This window comes from Tamandua tetradactyla, chromosome 18, assembly GCF_023851605.1.
Source record: "Tamandua tetradactyla isolate mTamTet1 chromosome 18, mTamTet1.pri, whole genome shotgun sequence".
NCBI lineage: Eukaryota > Metazoa > Chordata > Mammalia > Pilosa > Myrmecophagidae > Tamandua > Tamandua tetradactyla.
This window is the reverse complement of record NC_135344.1, coordinates 7,061,106-7,083,340: the sequence shown is the minus strand read 5'-3', so window position 1 is coordinate 7,083,340 and position 22,235 is coordinate 7,061,106. Positions and strand designations below refer to the sequence as shown.

The 22,235-nt window shown below is 51.8% G+C and overlaps 1 long non-coding RNA gene across 1 annotated transcript in view; it reads left to right on the top strand.

The window, feature by feature from the left end:
* Positions 1 to 21,811, top strand: part of LOC143661939 (uncharacterized) — a 107,321-nt gene extending 85,510 nt beyond the window's left edge. Inside the window, exons 4-5 of the long non-coding RNA XR_013165024.1 lie at positions 21,127 to 21,350; positions 21,674 to 21,811. This is a non-coding gene — a long non-coding RNA (uncharacterized LOC143661939). The remainder of the gene's footprint in view (positions 1 to 21,126; positions 21,351 to 21,673) is intronic.
* Positions 21,812 to 22,235: the final 424 nt, after the last annotated feature.

The window sequence follows — 22,235 nt, the reverse complement described above, 5'->3', positions numbered from 1 at the left end:
GAAATGCAGGAAGGAAAAGCAAGATACGAAAGTCATCTTACAGGGTGGGCCACGGTGGCTCAGCAGGCAAGAATGCTTGTCTGCCATGCCAGAAGACCTGGGTTCGATTCCCGGTGCCTGCCCATGTGAAAAATAAAAAAAAGAAAGTCATTTTACGGTCTCCTGTGAGGAAGGCCAGTGTTTCCCGGGTGGATCAGCAGCCTCTGAAGAGGGTCCATGCTTCACCTCGGGGAGGAGACCCCCGGCCAGCAAGGGACATGCCGAGGAGGGACCCGCCGAGGAATGGCCGGCGGACCCGGAGCCCCTGGGCTGCTTTCTGCCTCCTGCTGAACCTCAGTTCCGACGTCCACTGTCCTCCTCCTTCCCTTTCTCTAAGGACCCATGTCAGGCACCTGCGTACCCCTGCCAGAGATCCCTCAGCACTGATGCGAGGCAGGCAGCATCTCACATGCGGGTTTGGGGGCTGGGCCGCGCTCTGGACTGCGCCCCGGCTCCCGGTGCTGGGGTCGCTGTTCTGGCCTCTCTGGTTCTCCGGGTGGACCCGGGTTTGTCGATTCCTCACCTCCAAGGAGAAACCATGAACCCCAGGAACTCGGTCAGGCACCGTGGAGGTTCCCAGAGTGACACGCAGAGTGAAGAGTTTTTCTTTTCTTTCCTTTCTTTTTTAGAAGGAGTTCGGCCACATTCTTCCTCAGAAAGAAGCAACGGCCCCTGGGGTGCTGGCCTGTGCGCCCCCCATGCCTCGGGAGGGAGGGTCCTTAGTGGGGACTCGTGGCGCTGTCCTGGGTGAGAGAAGCCGGCACTGCCTGCGGAGCTGCCCCTGCCCGGCGGCCGCGGGGGAGGGTGAGCTCGGGACACGCACGGGGCTCGGCGGCGAGAGGGCCGGGGTGGCCGAGAAAAGGGACTTCTGTCCAGAAGAGTCAATGGCAGGTTTGCTATTAGGTATGACAGCCGCGTGCAGGGGTAACTACTGCACCTCAGTCAGGGCAGGGGCCACAGCGTGCCCTTCCCTCGCTCCCCAGCGCTTGTCCCTGCAGGCGGGAGGGGCACTGCCCCCGGCCTTCCTCTCTCCCGCCACCTTTTGGACAGGTAGATGTCACTGAGGGGATCGTCAACTGCCCCGGAGAGCCCACAGCCAGTCCTCAGGACGCACGATGCCCAGAGGGTGGATGGGTGGGCGCCCAGCAGCCTCATGGCCGAAGACCCCAATTCACTGGCTTTCACCCACCCAGACAGGAGAGGAGTTCTGATGATGCTCCGAATTACCAGGATGTTGGTGGTCCCCAAGGCAGGACCCAGGGCCCCCCTTGCACAAAGGCAGGCTTTAGGGCCCTCGTGAATATTTCTTGCATAAAAGAAACAGGAACTCTTTGACCTGTTGATGGCGTTCAGCTCGCATTGGCTTGCCGGGTGCAGCCACAGGCCCTCTCCTTACCAGCCCGTCGGTGGGCACCAGCAGTGCTTGTCCCAACCCATTGTCTTACTTCTCTTGTCCCCCTGATATCTGGTAATTTTCTATGAGGTTGGAAAATACAGAGAAGCAACTTCTAACATTTTTCTTCTCTGCTCAACCCAAGCCTCAACCAAGTCATTGGATTTTGCCACTTGTGTCACCCTGAGTTTGCGGAGCCGTGCGCCCTGGTCGTTGGTTCTAGCATGGCAGACACTCCTGATGGTGCTTTGGGGTAAAACCTGGCCAGTCTGGCTTCTTAGCACAGCTCGCAGCCATGGCCCTGTTCGCATCCCTCCACTAGGGAGGAAGGCGCTGTCTGGGGCCACCTGGCCTCTGCTTCACCCTCTCTGCAGGGCCCTGGGGACCAGCTTACCGGGTACTTGGATGCGTTTCATAGCTGCGTCCACTTGCGCTGATTCCAGCCCACAGGAAACTCCTGCTCTGCTTCCTGGAATCCTGTTGATTTCCCAGGGCAGTCCTCAACGTTTGAAGAATGAGCGAGTGGGTGAATGAATGAGTGAATGAATGAATGAATGTGGGAGCCTGTAGCAGTCCTCTATGTCCTGTCTGCATGGCTCTCCAGAGACCAGCCTTGGATCTCCCCATTACCCCCCAACCCCCACCCCTGAATTCTGCTCTTGGGAAACCCATGCTTGCCCACAGCAAGTGGGAAATAGCTCCCCAGTGTCCCACCCATGTCCAGGGCTTGTGCGAGCCCCCAGACCCATCTCAGGGGTGAGGTGCTATGCTGGGTGGCACTTGATTGTGTGAAGTCTTATGTTCTGCTGTATTGCATCATTTTATATGCTTGTGTGAGTTAAGATTATGGGGCACAATCAATGAATTGAAGCACAACTAGTGAAATAAAGTAGATAGCACTAGCCTTTAGATTGGATATGCACCATTAATCCCTTTTTTTTTCTTCTCTTTTAAAATTGATCCACATGAATTTACTCCATATGAAATCAGAGGGCTAAAGCCACTGGCTTGTATCATTTACGTAGCGAGGAGAATGCTCTGGAAACTTCCCTACCTGCTACAGTGTGGCTGGCCTGCCACCTCCCCCTGTGCTCCTGGGCTGGGGGCTCCCTGGCCACAGGCTGGCAGCTGTGCCCAATAAGATGATTGTTTTGTGATGTGTGGCAACAGGGATCAGAGTGAGAGACCAAGCTCATTTTCACTTTTGACCCAAGAAGGACTCATTCCCAGGCTTCTGATGTGAAAAGCTCAGGCACTAATTAGTACTGTCTCTTGCCCTCAGCATCAGTTTTGAAAGTCACCATTTCAAACTAGACGTCCAGGAACTTGGCAACATAATCCAAAGTATATCTAAACAGATTTCAAAGTAATTGTCTTATGCATCCAATTTGCTGGCTAAAATAAGCCTTTATATTTACAGGATGCTGTTTCTCTAGTATTACTCTTATAGCTGATAATGCTGGAATAAATTTTGATTAGATACGGGAGCACAGAATAGGGGTGTGGTTTCTCTCCTCAAGACGGAAATGGTTCAGCAGTGTTGCCTCATCATTCTCAGAACATTTCTGTCAGGAGGCCATTCTGGGTGTCAAGCCTTCGTGTCCTTTGGCCACCTTGTTTCACAGGAACAACCTCCAAATCTCCAAAGACTGGATGAGCTTACACGCCCCAAAGTTGAGTCTCTGCACCGCACTTTTTTCCTGGGTTCTATGGGTGTCTTTGCTTTATCATCACCTTAGTGGGGTCCTTTCAAGGGCACTGGCTACCTGTGTGCAGGTCCCTGCCCTCTCAGCTGCTCCCCTCCTCAACCCCAGGATTCCTGACCTTTGATTTGACTTTATGTCTTGCCTCCTCTGCAGAATCCAGCTCTAGGCCTGGGCTCCAGCTCTAGGTCTGGTTTGCAGCTCTAGGTCTGGGTGCAGCTCTAGGTCTGGTTTGCAGCTCTAGGCCTGGGTTCCAGCTCTAGGATTGAGTTCCAGCTCTAGGCCTGGGTTCCAGCTCTAGGATTGAGTTCCAGCTCTAGGCCTGGGTTCCAGCTCTAGGATTGAGTTCCAGCTCTAGGCCTGGGTTCCAGCTCTAGGATTGAGTTCCAGCTCTAGGCCTGGGTTCCAGCTCTAGGATTGAGTTCCAGCTCCACATCTGGGTTCCAGCTTTAGGATTGAGTTCCAGCTCTAGGCCTGGGTTCCAGCTCTAGGATTGAGTTCCAGCTCTAGGCCTGGGTTCCAGCTCTAGGATTGAGTTCCAGCTCCACATCTGGGTTCCAGCTTTAGGACTGGGTTCTGGCTCTAGGCCTGGGTTCCAGCTCTACGTCTGGGTTCTAGCTGTAAGACTTATGTACCAGCTCTCGATTTTATTTCTATCCCTAGGTTTTGACTCCAGCTCTAGGTTTGGTTTCCAGCCCTAGGTTTTGGTGCCAGCTCTTGGATGCCCTGACTATGCTGCTACTGTAGATAAGGTTCTCACCCACAGTCCTGCGGACAGGTTTGACATCTATTCTACCCTTTCCTCTAACCCTTCTCTGAAACAGGAAGCAGATCAGATATTGATTGGCCTGCCCCTCCTTATAATAGGGATAAGTTTTGCAGTGGTACTTCTTAGGAAGGGATTTGCAGTGCTCTGTGGAAGAGGGCTCTGCTTTCTATTCCCTAAAGCATTGCATCACACATGGTAGACCCTCAGTAAATATTTGTTGAAGGACTGAATTGTCCAACAACTTGGGAGAAATATTATGCACTAAATATGCCTATTAAGATTCATTCATTCTTTCATTCATTCACTCAGTGTGTATTTATCGAGCATCTCCTATGTCCCAGGAAGTTCTAAGCACAGATCTTCTCCTTGAGGAGATTAAATCTAGAGGAGGGGAACATATACTTGAAAATAGTGACTAAGTGGAGGAGACAGCAGCAGCGCAGGAGGTGAGAAATACAATGAGAAAGCAGGTGAGCAGGTGAGGTGGATCAGTGGTGTCAGGAAGAGCAGGGGCAGGGGAACTTTTGGCAGCACCAGAGAGCTGCGGTGAGGACCCAGAGACATAGGAGAAGAGGGGGCTGGCCACGCGGACATCGTATGGACGACCAGCCTGGGCAGGCCAGGGGCCCAAGGCCTCGGCTGAGCGGAGGCCCCTGGGCTGGGCCTGCGAGGGGAAGGCCTGTGGGCCTGGGTCAGAGAGGAAACAGAGCTGCACCGTGAGACATGAAGGACCGCATGTGCCGCGCGCCCTCCGGCATTTCTCCTAAGTGAGTCTGGAGCCTTTGGAGGTGCAGGAGCTGAGCAGTGCGGCCTCTTGGCCCCTGGGCTGGGGCCCTACTGTGGAGCTTTGCAGGCGCTGGGAAGCTGGGCAGTGGCGGAGCTGACTTGGCCGGTGTGGTGGCTGGGGCGGGCAGCGCTGGCCGAAGGGTCTGAGAAGGTCCATAGCAGAGAACCTGTTCAACCGGAATTAACCCGGCCAAGGGGCCTGGAAATGCTGCCCTGCAGCTGCGTGAGCTGGGTGTGGGGCGCAGGGCACGGGGTCCTCTGTGTTGGGAAATGAGCGCCCAAAGTCTCTGCAGGCCTATGACTTTGGCAGAACTGTCACTCTGCCTTCCCACTGAGGAGGCAGGGCCTGAGGTGAGATGTCCTACCCCATCTTGTGAGGAGAGTGACCGGGATGGGTCTGCAGCTGGGGTGCAGCTGTGCACGCCCTGAAGCCCTGTAGTTTTGTCTGGTTGCATGGGGAGCTTCTCTGTTCTCCCCCAGCTGCAGCCTCAGCCTCACTCGCAGGGGACTGGGGTTTGGGGGTTTCCTGTACCGTTGGAGGAGGAGCTGTTGACTGTCCCCACGTCAGAGGGGATCAGGAAAACTTTTGGGGAACAACCCTTGATTTCATGCAGAATATTCTTTTATGTTTCTGGCTTGAATACACTGTGTTCTCTCCTCCCAGTGGAGCAAGGGCCACGTCTCTGCATTTACTGTGCGGACACTGGGGTCTGAGTGGACCCCTGCAGCCACTGCACAGGTATCTTTACAAGCACATGAGAATCCCTGACCCTTTCTTCCTCCCCACCCCAAACACACCCACACAGTGACCGTACACACTGATGCACACACATGTACTGACTTCCCCACACTCACCTCCACAATCACACGCACTCACACACACAGTCACACACTTGCTCATATACACATTCACAAACACACACACTCAGATTCATATTCACACACTCACAAATCACTTGCACTTGCTCAGACAGACTCACAATCACTTATGCGCACTCACACACACTTGGAGTGAACTTATTAGGTAAGCGAATCTTGCCTCCCAGCCGCGGGTCTGCTCGCCTGGGGCCGCGGGGGCTGGGGGTAGGATGCTGATCAAAGAACTCAGCCTTGCAACAGGCTCCCCTGCTCCCCTGCTCCCCTGCTCCCCTGGTCCCCAGCTCCCTGTGGCTCCGGGAGTGGGGCAGTGTGGAAAGAGGAACTTCCCAGCGAAGCCCAAGAGGGGAGCGATCTCCAAAGCTGCCTTGTGGGTCCCTGTGGGTCTGATCTGCAGGGAGCCAAGGAGAGTCAATTAATGGCTCCGTGAGTGCCTCTGCCTGGGTGGGGGCTTGAGCTCTATTTTACGGCTAGGGACCGGGGCCTCGGGCATCCGAGCTAGCACCCCAGTATCCGAACCAGCGCCCCAACATCCAAGCCAGTGCCCCGATGTCCGAGCCAGCGCCCCAACATCTGGCCAGCACCCCGGCATCTGACCAGTGCCCCGGCTCTCGACGGTGGACCGTTGCTCCCCTTCCCCCGGCACCCGGTGAGCCTGCTCCTGGGTCTTGTGTCCGTCCACCACATCCCCGGGCGCGGGGCGCGGGGCGCGGGGCGTGGGGCGCGGGGCGTGGGGCGCGGGGCACAGGGCGCGGGGCGCGGGGCGCGGGGCGCGGGGCGCGGGGCGCGGGGCGCGGGGCGCGGGGCGCGGGGCGCGGGGCGCGGGGCGTGGGGCGCGGGGCGCGGGGCACGGGGCGCGGGGCGCGGGGCGCGGGGCACAGGGCGCGGGGCGCGGGGCGCGGGGCGTGGGGCACAGGGCGCGGGGCGCGGGGCGCGGGGCGCGGGGCACGGGGCGCGGGGCGCGGGGCACGGGGCACAGGGCGCGGGGCGTGGGGCGCGGGGCACGGGGCACGGGGCGCGGGGCGTGGGGCGCGGGGCACGGGGCGCAGGGCGCGGGGCGTGGGGCGCGGGGCGTGGGGCGCGGGGCACGGGGCACGGGGCACGGGGCGCGGGGCGTGGGGCGCGGGGCACGGGGCACGGGGCGCGGGGCGTGGGGCGCGGGGCGCGGGGCACGGGGCACGGGGCGCGGGGCGCGGGGCACGGGGCACGGGGCGCGGGGCGTGGGGCGCGGGGCACGGGGCACGGGGCGCGGGGCGCGGGGCACGGGGCGCGGGGCGCAGGGCGCGGGGCGCGGGGTGCGGCCACACTCGGCCTTCAGAGGGCTGTGGCTCATCCTAAGTCGTGGCGGCTGCAGGTTTGGGGCCTTCTGAAGACCGCTGGGCGTGTGCTCACCGCGCTGACAGCGGGAAAGCCCTCGCTTTTAGGATAAGGGCTGGTAAAGCTGCGAAAAACCATCGCAGGGGGAGGCCCTTGCCCTCACCCGGTCAGCCCTGGCCAGGCTGCCGAACATTCGAGCACAGGAGGCCCGGCAGCCTCTGGGGCCGTGGCCGACCTGGGCACTTTGATGCCCGGCATGAGGTCCTACTCCCGTCTCCCTGTCTGCTCCTCCAGCTTGATGCGGACCCGGGCTTGGTGGCTGCATCCCTGGACTTGGGCCCTGGGCAGGTCCCCACCACGCCAGGTCAGCTCCTCCTGCGGTCACTGAGCCGCGAGACCCGCCTCGTGCAGGAGCGAGAGTGTTGGTCCTCCTGGCAGACACCCGGGTTTGGGTCCTGGGCGAGGACACTGCATCTGAGTCTCCAGTGAGGATGCTGGTGACACCGGGGCTTGGTGGAGGGCACGGCCCCCGGAGCAGCCTGTGCTCTCAGTCCAGTTCTTGGAACTGTTGCTGCGCTTTTCCCAGCAATTGCCCGCCTGACTCCCAGCACCCCTCTCTCTGTGGGGCTCCCTGCTAGGTGCCCCGCTCCTCGGATGTGAGCTCTGCTGCCCTCACTGAATCTGAGATGGCTGCCAGGACCGTCGGCCACACCTGCAGGGTCCCAGGGTCTTGAACTCTGTGACCAGGCTGGACTCCCGGGCCCTGGGGCTGGGCCTGCCCCCTGTGTACCTGCCCCCTGTGTACCTGCCCCCGTGTACCTGCCCCCGTGTACCTGCCCCCTGTGTACCTGCCCCCTGTGTACCTGCCCCCGTGTACCTGCCCTCTGTGTACCTGCCCCCTGTGTACCTGCCCCCGTGTACCTGCCCCCTGTGTACCTGCCCCTTATGTACCTGCCCCCGTGTACCTGCCCCCGTGTACCTGCCCCCTGTGTACCTGCCCCTTATGTACCTGCCCCCGTGTACCTGCCCCCCGTGTACCTGCCCCCTGTGTACCTGCCCCCGTGTACCTGCCCCCTGTGTACCTGCCCCTTATGTACCTGCCCCCTGCGTACCTGCCTTTGAGTACCTGGCCCTGTGTACCTGCCCCCATGTACTTGCCCCAGGCCCAGGGGTGACTCAGTCCCGGGCTGGCCCCTCCCAGTGTCCCTTGTCCTGTGGCAGTAACACGGCTCCTGCTCAGCTGGGTTCCGAGGTAGGACAAAAAAGAGCCGTGTGTCAACTAAATCAGGTTTGACTTATGAGTAACCTCTGAATCAGTGGGTGCCAGACTTTGAGCCACTCCTCTTAAGAGCATGTAATTCAAGCAATATTTCACAGCGTGTGCTTTTCTTCTCCTGTGGCTTTGGGGTCCTAGAAGTACTTAGGCCTCTGGTTTTCCCTGGGTTACTGAGGGACCCGCACATCTTCCTGAGCAGCTAGGTTTAATGTGATTTGAATCTGGGTTGGATTTCCTGGACATCACTGCAGGTACTGTGCCCGAAGGGCTCCCTTCCCATTGCACAAATCACCGTCTACACTGCCCGCAGTGGTCCCTCCGGGGCGGTGGGGCTGCTGGGGCCGCTGGGCGGGGCCGCTGGGGGCTGGGACCCAGGAGCAGGAAGTCAGGAATGTGCTTGGCACCGCGTGGCTAAGGCAGTCACGGACCCCTCTGTGGTTGGAGCAGTGGGTCTCTCTGGGGGGGGCTTGGACAGGTGGGGTCTTCAGCTCCTCCTGGGGAGCTGCTTTGTTTGTGCGTTTGGGGGTTTGCTGTCGGGATTCACTCCCTAGTCCATAGAACCCACCGTCAGCAAGGGCCATCGACTGTGCAGGATTCTCAGGGCCCGGTGTCTCGGGAAGACCCGTGAGGGTGGGCCGCTGTGAATCCCTGTTCACGAACCATTTTGGCTGGGAGCTTCTCAGACCTTCCTTCTTGCTTCAAGGGTGGGGGGAGTTAGAATCAATCATGGAATCACCTTGTCAGCGGGTCTGTTTCTGCCTCTCACAGAACATCTCCCACCCTGTCGCCTGGTCCCTCTCGGCCGTCCTTGGGTGTCCCTTCCCTGGGGAAGATGGCCTGCTCCCGCTGGCTGCTGCTGCTCGCGGAGGGGAGGGCCGGTGGTGACGCCTCAGTGTCGCCTGATGTTGGGAGTGTGAGAACTGGACGGTGCCAGGTTCCCCCTGCTCTGCCCCCACACTCACCGGTCCCCGTGTCCTAGAAAGAGGGTGGAAGGACGTGCGAGAGGAAGAGGAAAGGGGAGGGTTGTTCCCGCTTCCCGAAGAGAAAAGTCCTTGATTTGGGGTTGGATGGTTGATCCGACATTCGCTGAGCTACGCCTCGGAGTTGGCCGTTGAGCAGGAGGGTCTCGGTGGGGGCCGCTCTGCAGCCGCACCGGCCCCATTAGGGAGCCAGGAGGGCGCCTCAGCCTCACCTGTCTCCCTGCCTTTCTCAGCGCCGTTTGCCATCTTTTGACCAGCACGGATGCATTAATTTTTTTGCCTTCCTGCTAACCACTTTGCATGCCATCCTTTCTTGTCGCTGCACAAAGCCAGCACACGGAAATTCTGACTATAGCCGCACGAGGCGTGCGCTGGCCCGCCCCACTCAGGTCATGCGACACCCGAGGTGACGAATGGCTGATGGCGGAGGTGCTGGCTGGCACAGCTGTGGCGGGGTGCCATGCCGCGGCAGTCCGAGGGCGCGCAGGCAAGGCAGCCAAGTGCTCAGAAGGAGCAATGAGATGTCAGATCCCTGCAAACGTGAGCATTTCTCAACCACATGCCCCACGGCAACTTGTCCAGCTCACCTTGGCCTTGATCTTCTCCGCTCACAGAGGAGAGAGAAAGAACAGGTGGTGGAATGCGAAACCATCTAACTGCTCCACCTACAAAGAAGCACAGCTTTTAAAACAAGGAAGTAACAATGGAATTAGAAATATATATATTTGTAATTAGCACCAAAAATAAAAGATATCCAAATTGGAAAGGGGGAAGTCAAGTTTCCCACAGGAAAACATCTAGAACAGATAAACAAATTCAGCACAGTTGCAGGCTTTAAAAATGCCACAAAAACAACTGTGTTTCTATACACCATCAAATAATATACTGAAATGGAAATTTAAAAAATCATAATCCCATTTGCAATAGCTTATAAAATAATAAAATACTTTGGGATAAGTAAGGAGGCAAAGGGCCTATACACTAAAAACTACAAACATTGATGAGAGAAACACAAGGAAATCTAAAAATATGGCAAGACATCCTGTGTTTACAGATAGGAAGACTTAAGATTATTAAGATGTCAATATTACTCAAAGCTAACTACAGATTCAACACAGCACACAACAAAATCGCAGCAGGCTTTTTTTGGGCAGAAATGGAAAAGCCAACCTTAAAATTCATATGGAAATTCGTATACAACAAACCCTGTAGAATCAAATCAATATTGCAAGGAAGAATAAAATTGGAGGTCTCACAGTTCAACAGAGTTGGAGCCCTCAAAACTTACTACAAAGTTACAGCAATCAAAACAGTGGGGTCCTGGCTAAAGATAGCCACATATACCAATGGAATAGAATTGGGAATTCAGGGTGCCAAGTACCTGAAAGAACGGTTTCTTCAATAAATGGTGTCGGAGAAATTGTATCTCTACCTGCAAAAGAATGAAGTTAGACCCTTACCTCACACCATATACAAAAATGAACTCTAAGTTGATCAAAGACCTAAATGTAAGAGCTAAAACTGTATAGAGGAAAACGGGGGATGTCCATGACCTTGGATGTGGTAGTGATTACTTAGATATGGCACCAAAGCATGAGCAACAAAAGAAAAAGCAGACAAAATGGACTTTATCAAAATTAAATACTCCTGTATGTCCAAAGACACTACAAGAAAACAAAAAGGCATCCTACACAATGGGTAAAAATAGTTGCAAATCATATTCTGATAAGGGTTTAATATCCAGAATATATAAAGAACTGCTACAATTCAAACAACAAATAGACAAATAACCCAATTAAAAATTGGGCAAAGGTAGAGTATATTAAGCAGATAATCCAAAAGTATTGGCAAAGTCCTTCGAGGGATGGGAGAAAAAATATGGAGCTATTGGACTTTGCCATCAGGGAGTCCCCTGATGTTCTGTCAAGCTTTGGGGACACCCAGGTTGATGGGTGAGCCCTTAATCTTGAGGCTTACTCTTGTGAAGCTTATGTAGGTTGCAGAGAAGCGTAGCCTACCTATAGGCATGCCTAAGAGTTACTCCTGGAGGACCTCTTTTGTTGCTCAGGTGTGGCCTCACTCTCTCTAGGTCCGACTCTGTGAAAATTCTTGCCCTCCCCCTACACGGGACATGATGTCCAGTGGTGAAAGTCTCTCAGGCAACATGGAAGAGGACTCCCGGGGATGAATCCAGACCTGGCACCATGGGATCAACAATTCCATCCTGACCAAAAGGGGGAAAAGAAGTGTAACTAATAAAGTATCAGTGGCAGAGAGAGTTCAAATAGAGTCAGGAGGCTTTTCGGAGATTGCTGTTGCACAATCATCAGTTGGAATTACTATGTATCATAATTTGCCAAGCCCCAACCAGGACCATTCCAGCCAATCCTAAGGAACACCTAGGGCAGTATATAAGATTCCACGGGGTTTGCATGCACTAGGGTAGCTTTCTGGAGAACTGCGGCCTCCGGATGGGTCCCTGGACTAGATGGGTCCTGGAGCCGAGAGGGCCCAGCCTCTCCAGAGCATCAGATGATTCCATCTCCCTACCCCTCACTACTGACAGCCCCTTCCAACATGAAAAAGTTAGAATGGGCATAGCTCAAATACCCCTAAAGACCCTGGCCATTAGAGAAATGCAAATCAAAACCACAATGAGATATCATCTCACACCCACCAGAATGGCCATTATCAACAAAATAGAAAATGACAAGTGCTGGAGAGGATGCGGAGAAAGAGGCACACTTATCCACTGTTGGTGGGAATGTCAAATGGTGCAACCACTGTGGAAGGCAGTTTGGTGGTTCCTCAAAAAGCTGAATATAGAATTGCCATACGACCCAGCAATACCATTGCTAGGTATCTACTCAAAGGACTTAAGGGCAAAGACACAAACGGACATTTGCACACCAAATGTTTATAGCAGCGTTATTTACAATTGCAAAGAGATGGAAACAGCCAAAATGTCCATCAACAGAAGAATGGCTAAACAAACTGTGGTGTATACATACGATGGAATATTATGCAACTTTAAGACAAGATAAACTTATGAAGCATGTAATAACATGGATGGACCTAGAGAATATTATGCTGAGTGAGTCCAGCCAAAAACTAAAGGACAAATACTGTATGGTCCCACTGATGTGAACGGACATTCGAGAATAAACTTGAAATATGTCATTGGTAACAGAGTCCAGCAGGAGTTAGAAACAGGGTAAGATAATGGATAATTGGAGCTGAAGGGATACAGACTGTGCAACAGGACTAGATACAAAAACTCAAAAATGGACAGCACAATAATACCTAATTGTAAAGTAATCATGTTAAAACACTGAATGAAGCTGCATCTGAGCTATAGGGTTTTTTTTTTTTTTTTGCTATTATTACTACTTTTATTTCTTTTCTCTATATTAACATTTTATATCTTTTTCTGTTGTGTTGCTAGTTCCTCTAAACCAATGCAAATGTACTAAGAAACGATGATCATGCATCTATGTGATGATGTTAAGAATTACTGAGTGCATATGTAGAATGGTATGATTTCTAAATGTTGTGTTAATTTCTTTTTTTCTTCTTTCCATTAATAAAAAAAAAAATACCCCTAAAGAGTGGGATAGAAAGATCAAAAGTGATGGTGAAGTTACACAGAGAAGATACGATTAACAAATGAATATGATTGCTGAATCATTAAACTGATATCTCTTCTAGTCTACAGTATCTTAGAGCAGCAGAAGTAAAAACCTAAAATTGTGGAATTGTAACTCATGCCAAACTCTGAAATATGTTCTACAACCAATTGTGCTGTGCTTCAAAATTTATTGCTTTTTTGTATAAATGTTATTTTTCACAAAAAAGAAAAATAAAAGCCGATTGGGATGATTAAAAAATTTTTATCCCTTCTAGCCTCATATATTCTGGAACAGGTAGAAGGAAAAATCTGAAATGATGGTATGGTACCCCATGATAAACTCTGGGATCTGTCCTGTAATTACTTGTTGAAAAGTGCTTTTAAAACGATTGCTTTTTTCTTTCTTTGCTTTGTATGTATGTTATATTATACAATAAAAAGGTTAAAGAAATGGGCAAAAGACTTGAGTAGACAAAGTTCTACAAATGGGCAAAAGACTTGAGTAGACATTTCTCTAAAGAAGTTATACAAATGGTCAATAAGCACATGAAAAGGAACTCAGTGAATGCAAATCAAAATCATGATGCGATAGATACCACTTCACACCCACTATGACGCCTATTACTAAAATAAGCAGAAATAATGGGTGTTGATGAAGATATGGAGAAATAGGAACACATATATTGCTGGTAGTGTCGGAAAATGATGCAGCCACTGTAGGAAACAGTTTGACAGTTCCTTAGAAAATTGAAAATAGATTGACCATTTGAGCCAAAAATCTTACTTCACGGTATACATCCAAAAAAAAAAATTAGATAATAACACTAAAGTTTATAGCAGCATTATTCACAGTGGCCAAAAGGTCCTCCAACCGGGTGCCGTGAGTGGGTAAATGGAAAAACAAAGCATGGTCTGTCCACACACTGGAATGTTACTCAGCTGTAAGAAGGAATGAACTTCTGATACAGCCGCAACATGGATGGGCCGTGAAGACATCAAGTTGAGCGATAGTATAAATGGCAAATATTGTACGTCTTAAATGTATGAACTGCCTAGAAGAAGCAAACTTCTAGGTGGGTTACAGGTTATCAGGGGCTGGGAGGGTTGGTTGGGATGAGGGAATTTTGCTTAATGGGTGAGGGGTTTCTGTGTGAGGTGCTAAAAAAGGAGGGTTCATGGATGTTAGCAATGGTAGCATAATATTGTGCATATAATCAATACTTTTAAACTGTGCACTTGAATATGGTTAAAATGGGGAATTTCATGCTTTATATTGGCTACTATAATAAAAAGTGAAAAAAAAAAGTCAATAAAGCAAGAAAATAAATAAATAAATAAAAGAGCCTTGCTCTGGAATCAGAAGGAAATGGGTTCAAATCCTGGCCCCATCCATTTTTAGCTGTGTGATCTTGGTCAGGCAAATTAACCTTTCTAGGACTGTCTTTTTCCATAATAATTTGGTTTAAAAAAAAAAAGAAATAATGCCACTTTAGAATATATTCCACTGGAAATATATTTTTGTATTTGTCCACAATGAAGTTTTATTAAAATTAATGTATTTTTTGTTAAATAATTTTTTTGTGTTCAATAAATTCATTAAGAGATAAAAATTGTCTATCTACCTAATCTGTCTATATCAGCAGAGGACAGGCACCCAGAAGGAATTGATGATTCTTACCTTGTGAGATAAGAATTTCTAGGGACGCCCCCGCGCTGGCCCAGCAGATGAAAAGAACCCCCAGTGCATGAAAACCTCCCAGTATGGGGGGGATGCGAGCTCTCCCCATGCAGTGGTACCTTACCCCGCTGCACCCTAATGACTCCAGGTGCCTTGATGCTAATGAGGCCTGCTGCAGACAGGTGCTGCTCTCTCCCCCGCCGCCCCCCCCCCCCCCCCGACAGCTGCTGCTGATATGCGATAGCACAACCAGGGTGGCAGGTGGCTGTACCGAGGCTCTCCCTGGGGGCACCACCCCCGCTTCGCGTCCTCCCCTGCCCATACCTAGTGGGCGTGCCATACTGACTGCAGTCTGCGGAGATGAGCAGGTCATACACCTGCAGCTTGGCATGGCTGCGTGCCAACAGAGTACTCCCCTCTGCGATGGACCGTGAATCTCAAAGTGGGGGGCCGGGTGGTGGGAGGAGACACCACGTGCACGAATATCCTCTTTTTGGGGGTGCATGGCCTGTGAAGCCAACGGACATCGTCCTGACCCACAGCAATGCCCTGCGGCCTGCCAACTCCCAGATGCAACCCCCAGACGCTTTGGTGTATTCTAAATTGGAAACAACGAGCGGATGGAGAGGAGAAGGCTGGTAGTGCAGCCCACCTACAGCGAGCCATGCTGGAGTCTAAACAGCGGCTAGTCCTCAAATGAAGAACATGTAGGGCTGCTCTTTGTCCTGGGGTTCAGCAGCTTCACCAACTAGCAGACGACTTGCAGATGCAGCCAGGCCAGGTGCAAATCTGAGGCAGACAATTTAAAAAATAAATCAATAAATTCCCAAGGTATTGCAGCTGAATACAAGGAGGATCCAGCCCTGGTATTTGCAATCGGGAGACCCAGTCTGAGTCTCCTCCGGGGCTGTAAATACAGATCTTGATGGAAATCAGAACGCCTTTCCGGACTCTGGTTTCTGAACTCGGCCTGCTGGATGGACGTGAGCCGTGGACCTTATTAGCAGATGGGATTAACCTTGGCTCATGCATGTAAAAACCCAGATAACTTCAGGGCGTCAGCTTTGTTTTGGGAACAACTGGGCCAGGGATGACCTATTGATTTTCTGGCAACCCTCTGCCACGCGGTGAGCTGTCTCTTCCTGTCCCCTCCTCTGGTCTCTACATCGCCTGCAGTTCCCTCTGCTCTGAGGCCTTCAGCCACCTTGGCCCAGGACCTGCCTGCATTCCGTTTGGCCTCACCTGGACTAGTGTCGTTGTCACAGGTCCTGTTTACAAATGTGTCCCCCCACAGGGCTCAGAGCCCAAATGGTCTTTGTGGGCAATGTAATGCAGGCAATGTGATTCAGTGCCCAACAAATCCTGATGCTGCGTTTTGCAGGGTAACACAGGGCCTAATTGCTCAGGTCTGAGCCTCCGTTTAGGTCCAAGTGTAGAAATGCCGCATTTACCCTGGATAAAGACACTGAAACGTCATTAGTCATCTTCAAAACAGTCCATCCCCATGACCTTCAGCGGTGGAGACCCGGGCCTGTCTGCTCGCCCTCTCTTTTGTTCTTGTGTCTTTTTATTCGCGTATTCTCCCTCTGTGAATTCACTCATCAGCCAGTATTTTGGGGCTCTTGGTACTGAAAAGCTCATGATTTCAGAGGAAGTACACTGTGAATACGAACAAAACAGTTAAAATTCGGAAGCAGAATTGGAGAGAGGCCCTCTTTGTGTTACAATTATGTTTTGTGTGAAATTTGTATTAAAGAAACAAATTCTCCTTCCCCACCTAAAAATTTGGAGATGCTACCAGAAGCATCTTGCTGGAAATTAATTTGCAGAATGAATTGGAAGTAAAGCTGGTCAGTGTCAAATACAGAGATTTGTAGCCTAAGGGCTATTACGAGATTAAATGACTATTTGCTGGTGGCTTCAAGTCCTACTTCCTTGGGAATGTCAACTGCTGAAAGAAGCTGAGTTAGGGGGTGAGGGTGAATTGCCCATCGCTGGTTGTGGGTCAGTTTGGCTGAACTGTCCGACTCGGATCTCTCCATCCCCTGCCTGTCCATGTTGGCTCTGCCAAAGAAAGGGTCTTCTCTTACAGAAGAGGAGCTTAGGGCTGCTCAGAGCCACACCCCCTCGGGAAGGTCCAGGTAGGTCTTAAATCTATTTCCAGGAGCAGTTAGAATGGTTAGAAAGGTGAATGAATCTCTAATCAGTCCAAGAGAAATTTCTGGTAAATTCTGATTCACTCTTTCTGGAGCCAGAAGAAATTTTCCTGCTCTTAATGCCTTCCAGTGATCCTGGGAAGAAAACTTTAAATAATGTGTGGACCGCTAACTTTTCTTCTTGCTTTTCCAGAGAAGTAGAGCAAAACTTCACAAATTCAGCACAGCACCAGGTTTCTCAAAATGGCCCAGGGATCTTGGTGAGTGGTCGGTAGATGTGGGAGGGCCTGTGAGTTTTCTGTACATCTAACAGGCCTCTGGACCCGCTGATGCTGCTGGGCTTCGGGCCACCTCTGAGCAGCGGGGTCTGAGAGGAAACGCAGTGTTACTACTGTCGCATGGAGGCTACTGAAGTGTGACCTGCTGAGGCTGCCCTTGCAGAGCTGAGACTCTTCAAAATACCTCGTTTGCTTGCTTTCCCTTACAATTCAGTTTCAGAATATGGTGCATGAAGACTAAGCATTTCTGAAAATCTTTTTTAAAAAGTCTTAATTGGTTGCCTTCTCTATAACATAAATACCATTATTTTAATATAAATATTTTATATTTATATTTTTATATAAATATTTATATAGCATATATGCTAATCGTTTGCATAGGAAATCCGTTTTGCCTAGATGATACTGATTTAAATTCTATCCTAGTCCTAAACAAATGGTTTAAAAATTGTCATTTAAAAAATATTCCATTTACTGTGGAGTGAGGTTTAATAGTAGGTGTGTGTGTTTTGTGTCCAGGTCAGTGCAGTTTTTAGTTCTCGAAGGGGCAGGAGCATCCTGTCGGTGCAAATCCACGGTGGCAGGGACAGTCTTTGGCTGGAGCCCCAGCTTTGGAAGGAAGCAATCCACCAGCCTGCGGGAAGGTCTCTTCTTCTCATGCAAGCTGTGCAATGGAAGTCGTTAGCAATGCACTCTGCTTGTTCAGGAAAAATGATGGTTTTCTCCCTGACTGAGTAGCCTCTCTACTTCCAAGTTGGTTTTAAGTGAAATCTCTCACGAGACTGTATTGACATTTTCAAGTAAAAAGGGGAAAACAACGCAAATACTTTCTTTGAATGACTGTGTCATCTGTCAGCTGAGGAAGCACCTGTAAACATGCGTCACTTCAGTTCTCCTTGAACCTACTCTGCCATCTTTGTGGTTTAAGTACTGACTTAGCCAATTGAAACCGATGAAGGCAGTGGGGGTAAGCCTGTGCAGGAGCACGCTTCACCCCTCCTGCCGCCCGCCCTCCCTTCAGGCCATGGAAGCAGCCACGCGGGGTCCGTGGAAGTAAACAGCTCCTTCAGGTCGTGTGCCCATGAACTCTACACCAAGCAGTAAGCGCTCATCACCACCGGCCTGCTCAACAGAAAGCTTGTCTAGTAGTTCTCGCGGCTCTCACCCAACACGTGTGTGTGCATATGTTGTTTGTTGTGTGTGTGGTTTTATAAAGAATCTCTCTGACAGAGGTCCACAAGTTCCTGAGTGTTTGACCAAGGTCCCTCCTTCTAGATGTTGTTTGATGTGGAAAGCTACATTCCATGGGGATTTGTTGAGCAGTTACTCCACCCTGGAAAATGTATTGAGGGTTTCAGTATTGAATCCTTTGTTAAATCACAAGTCCTTAGGGCACATCGTCCCGTGAGTGGGACAGGTGAGTGAACAACCAGCTGAACCAGAAGAAAGAGTCAAGTCAGTGCCCTAAGGAAACATGGACAGTGCCCTGGAGAGGAGAGGGAGGACCTGGGGAGGAGGGAAGGAGCTGGGGGTGGAGAGGAGGACCTGGGTAGGAGAGGAGGACCTGGGGGCGGAGAGGAGGACCTGGGGAGGAGGGAAAGACACGCAGGCTGGCCGGCTGGGGAGGGCAGGACTGGAGAAAGCATCCTGGAGCAGGCATCAGGGAGGGAGTTTCAGGTGAATAAAGGTCTGACAGCCTGGCATGCCTGGGAAGGCAAGGAATCGGAAGGCTGTGCAGGAGCTTGCCCATCCTAGGAGGTGAGGGGTCACATTACAGAGCCCTCAAGTTCTGGGCTCAACGGCTCTGCTTTATTCTCTGTGCAGATGGGCGCGCTGGCACTTACCGAAAGGGGAGTGGCTCCTTTGTATCCAGTGACAGATGGGACGACACCGGCAGAGCAAAAACATCTCCACTTATTGCCAAGCACACACTGCTGCCTCGCCTCCTTTTTGTTATTAGGAAGGAAGAACTGCCCATCTAGAAATTAGCCCATCAGTTCTGAGTGTCCTCAAACATATTTTCTTTCCAATAAATGCTCCTGGGAAACCACTAGGGCAGAATCAGCCCAGCAGGAATGGGAGCAGATACTGAGACCGTCCTTGCCGCAATAGTCAGTCTCCTCACAGACACTGCAGTTGGCCTGCAGGAGTTATTTGTTTATTGTTTATTTTAGAAGAATTTCAGACTTACAGAGAAGCTGCAACATGATCCAAGGAATGCCTGTAGCCCTTGCTCAGAGAACCCCTTGGGAGGCTCCCCGCAGTCCCAGTGGGTCCGTGGGCTGCAGCCCTTGGATGGGTGCTGCCCGTGCTCTCCGCTCTCGCATCCCACAGCCGGCAGTGGTTTCCTGGACTTTGTGGCTTGACAGTTTTGAGGACCAGGGGCTGGTTGTGTCGCAGGCTGTCCCTCACCTTGAATGAGTCTGAAGTTTCCTCTGATTGGCTGCAGGCCAGCTGACGACCTGCCGTCTTCCCACTGCATCCTTCGGGGGTGATGAGCTGCTCCCGGCCCGTTGCTGCTGGACTTACTGCTGCCAAGTCCCTCCACTGAGAAGGGGCTGGACTTCCGCCCGTCGGTGTGAGTCCTGGGTAGGGAGCGGCTTCGAGAGCAGGACAAGATGCTCCTCTGGCTCTCCCCCACCAGCCTCAGCATGCGTCGAGGTTTCCCTGAGCTCGTTACCATCGTGTTGACGCCAACCGGTGATGTTCTAACCACATCACTGTCACCACATCTGTTGGTTGGCTTTTTATTATTGAGGAGAGATTCCTTTTCTCCCCATTTTTCATTCACCTGTTCACATTGGTATAGACACTTAGTTTACTCTTTTATTTGGTGGATTATAATCCATCAAATAATCCATCAAATCCATCAAATAATCATGGATTATAATCCATGGCTATTTACTCTGGTTCTTCGCTGGTCCCCGCGTGGGCCAGTGGGAACACATCTAAGGCTATCTAATGTCCTGTTGACATGTCCTTACCATCCTCTGGGCTCTTTCTTTCCTTCTGACATAAAAACATATTCCAAGCTCATATTATTATTTTCTTACTTCAGTCTGATATCAGCCATTTCTCTGAGGAACCCTCTTTTTTTTTTTAGTAAAAATTCATTGATTAACTAAGATCTGGGTATAGGCATGCTTGTTGCTTCTCTAGAACTGTTGTTCCTGGCCCCTGAACATGGGAAATGTGGGCCTAAAAATGTGGAGATATATATGTGTGCCTACACCCACATTTACATCCCTTCCTGTGTCTATGTATTTACGTTTCCATGCGTATGTGTGTATGTTATGTATGCATCAGATGTCTATCAACCAACCATCCATTTATCTTCTGTCCACCCACCCATCCATCCATCCATCCATCCATCCATCCATCTGCCCACCCATCCATCCATCCATCCATCCATCTGCCCATCCATCCATCCATCCATCCATCTGCCCATCCATCTATCCAGCCAACATCCGCCATCCATCTGTCCATCTATCTATCTACTGATCTAGTTCTCTCTTGCATTCTCATCTATCTCTCACGTATCCTTCTAGCTCTCATCTTATGAAAGCCATGAGTATATATGGATATCTCCAATTTTATCCCAAGGCCACAGTGCTCATCATGGCTTTGTCTCCTTCCATGCCTCGAACTTTCTTCCCCAACACTCAGAATGCTGGCTCCCATTATCCCCAACACACCACAGTGTGTCCTCATCCCCCTGCCTGGAGCCAGCTGCTGCCCCTCTAGCCCCCCTGACATCCTCACAGCTGCTGCTGGCCCCCGCCTTCCTGCACCTCCCAAACTCTCCTGATGGATTTTTGCTGACATGGAAGGGGTGGAGGAGGGAAAGAAGGAAGGAAAGCAGGCAGGTCGGTGTCCACAGACATTTCAGCATCAGTAGCCCTCACTTCCCGAGTTGGGACTCAAAGCAGGAGAAGCTTGTCCTTTTGATACTGCCCTTGCCGCTATCCACTATGGAAGAATCATCTGTCTTCTGAGAGACACTGAAACATTTAACTTCTAAAAGAAATTTTGGAATGGAAAGATCGCCAGCCCAGGGCCTGGTGGTTTATCTGTGTGTGTGTGGGCTGGCAGTGCCTGAGCACGTCCTGAAAAATGGAAGCAGCAGGTGTTTGGACACCACAGCATAACTCTTTATAGAATAGACTTCTTTAAATCTAGATTAAATATACAATGTGAAGCCTGACCTTTCAGAGTAATTAAGGATTTCTACTTCATGGTCTTTACAGACATGGCAGTGTAGAAACTAGAGGAAGCCCTGTGCTGATTAAGGTGGAGGACCTGCCGACTTTTCTGCAGCAGGAAATTCAAAGAGGCCGGTGCTGGGTAGAATTGCATTGTTCTGGCGCCCATGGGCAGAGTGCAGATGGGGCTCCCACTTTACCGAGGAAGACGTGTGGGAATCCGCTGGCTGAGAGGAGCCCCTGGGCAATCGCTGGGCCATGGAGAAGTGGTAAAGACAATCCCCAGGGGTGGACGGCCAAGGCCAGGGCAGGGTGATGCTTCACCACTGGGGCTCAGTCCCACGCAGCAGCGTGTGGGGAGGCAGGGGTGGGCAAGCAGGGTCCAGGGCATCCCCAGGGGGCCCTCTGTGGAGCACCCTACAGCTCCAAGGTGCTTTCCAACTCACCTGAGGGCAGTACCCTCCCATGTGCAGACTCAGAAATGCCTCGAGCCTGGGGATTAGGCAGTCTAGCTAGAATGAGGCTCATGAAGCCACGTGGGGACAAGTGGCAACGGATATGCTCAACCGCGCCCCTCCCCTCTGTGCCCCAGCTGCTGCGTCAGCAAGATCACAAGGCTGGACGGGACTGCCCAAGGTCTCTACTGGGTCTGACGGGCCGAGATGTTCACTGTGGATTGGACAATTGACCAGATGCAGTGGACGTCATCAAAGGAAAGACAAGAGTGTATCGTTCGGTGAAGAACAGACGTTGGAAAGCGGGCCCGTGGCGGCCGTCTGTCCCGGACGTGGAAAGCGGGCCCGTGGTGACCATCTGTCCCAGACATCTCCAGCCCAGCCCCTGGTGCCCACAAGTCCACTTGCCCTGGTCAGACACGGGCCAAGTATAGGCCTTAGAAACACGTTTCCAGGTGTACACTTCCTGCCTGGACACAGTCTAGTACCTCCTGTTGGTAGTGACTCCTCGCTGTGGCCCCCCCAGACCCCCTTGGCTCTCCCTGAGGTTCCTAGCCATGCTGACCCCCTCGTGCAGGGGCCGCAGCTGAGCCCTGGCCGCGTGGAGCAGCGCGGCTCAGCAGTGAGGTCCGGTCTTCCTGCTCTTGCCCAGTGAGGGCCGTCCTCACCCTTCCCTCTAGTCCCGAAATGCTTCTCTCC